Here is a 1,901-nt window from a genome sequence, read left to right on the forward strand (position 1 = left end):
TGCTCTACCATGCCCCACTGTGATGAGCTGATTTTATTTAACCTAAAACCCTCAAGGTGCCTCCCTCTTCAAATTATTTTATATATAAAGCAATAGACAGTTTTATAGAACATTAGAAAAGCTTGAGGAGCTAGATGTGGTCGTGCATGCCTATAATCTCAGCTACTCAGGAGACTAAGACGGAAAAGATCACAAGTTCAAACCCAGCCTGGGCAACTTTGCAACTTGGACAGACCCTGCCTCAAAATAAAAAATAAAAAGGGCTGGGGATGTAGCTCAGTGGTAAAGCACTTGCCAAGCATGCACGAGGGTCTGGGAATGAGCTCCAGTACACCTAAATAAATAGGGACTATCTCCCCCCCATCTGGGGGGTGGGTCACATGCACACATCTCCCCTCGCTGTTTCGTGTCATTTCACCAGCTCTAAGATGGCATCGTTTCTGCTTTGTTTTTGCAGTGCTAGGGATCAAAGCCGGCACCTCACAGACGCCAGGCAAGCTCTCTGTCACCAAGTCAGATCCCAACCCTCTTTATTCCATTTCAAGACACACTTCTGCTAAGTTGCTCAGGCTGGCCTCAAACTTGCCACCCTCCTTTCTGCCTCAGGAGGATCCCGCCTCCAAGCAGCTGGGATCGCAGGCTGTACCCCCACGCCCCGAGCGCTTCCATAGTAAGACAATGTGATTTTAACCTTGCAGAGGTACAATGAAAAAAAAAAATCAGGAGACAGACTTTATACACTCACACACACACACACACGCACACCCCTACATGTTTAGAGTAATTTCTGTACATGTGGGAGTGGCCCCGGAGGCTGGGATTTTGTCTCTTTCTCACCAGCACTGTGCCAGTCCAGGACCAGCTCCACGAGCACCATCCCACTCTCCGGAGTCACCAACCCTCATCTCTGGCTGTTGCCACCTCCCAGTCAGTCCTGTCGGGGACTCAGAAACTTTCTTGTACAAATTTTGTGCCCATATATGTTTCTTTAGAGGAATTTCTAAAAATAGAAGGGCACATTGGAAAGCCTCACTATGTAGCCAAAGCTAGCCTGGAAGTCAAGGTAATTTTTCTGCCTCAGCCTCCCAAGTGCTGGGATTACAAGTGTGTGCCATCACACCTGGCTAAAAGGTTGTTTTTTTTGTGTGTGTGTCTTTTTGAGACAGGGTCTCCATACGGAGTTCAGGCTGGCCTTGAGCTCACTTTGTAGCCCAGGCTGGTCCCAAACTCTCAACGATCCTCCTGCCTCAGCCTCCAGAGTGCTGGGATTACAGGTGAGTGCCACCGCGCCTGGCTCTGAAAGTTTTGATTTACATCGTCAATTTCCTTTCCCCCAAAAGTTGTGCAATGCACACACCCATCTGTGCCCCCCCCCCCAAGGGCTGGGGATTGAACCCAGGGCCTTTGTGCTGAGCTACCTCCCCAGCTCTTTTTTATTTTTTATTTAGAGCCAGGGTCTCTGCAAGTCAATAAATTGCCCAGGGTGGGCTCAAACTTGTGATCCTCCTGCCTCAGCCTCCCAGAGTGACGGCATTCATTACAGGCGAGCAGCACTACGCCCAGTTTAAATTTGGCTCTTTATAACCTACCCAACCCTCAGGACTTTGGGACTGGGGCCTGTGCAGTCCCAGAGAAATTTACAGGGCCCCTCCCAACCAGGAAAGAGGTTGGGAGTGGGGTGTTGGCTCAGGACCTGTGGACAACGTCTGAAGAGGGGCCCGGGGACCTTGGCACCCCCGTGCTGCGGGATCTTGGACAAAGAGCCTCACCTCTCGGGGCGTTAGTTTCCCCCGCCGCCCTACGGGAAGCTTGCCTCGGCCCCCGGGAGGGATGTGCGTGCAGCGAAAGCGCGCGGACGGACGCAGCCCCGCAGCCGCCGCCTCGGGCCGGCGCGACGTCCC

General features: G+C 52.1%; 1 protein-coding gene across 1 annotated transcript in view; it reads left to right on the forward strand.

The window, feature by feature from the left end:
• The window catches only part of St6galnac6 (ST6 (alpha-N-acetyl-neuraminyl-2,3-beta-galactosyl-1,3)-N-acetylgalactosaminide alpha-2,6-sialyltransferase 6), a gene marked incomplete at its 5' end in the record, with an annotated part of 21,036 nt that overhangs the window by 18,479 nt on the left and 656 nt on the right, over nt 1-1,901 (forward strand).

Source organism: Chinchilla lanigera, unplaced genomic scaffold (genome assembly GCF_000276665.1).
Source record: "Chinchilla lanigera isolate Chin_1 unplaced genomic scaffold, ChiLan1.0 scaffold00018, whole genome shotgun sequence".
NCBI lineage: Eukaryota > Metazoa > Chordata > Mammalia > Rodentia > Chinchillidae > Chinchilla > Chinchilla lanigera.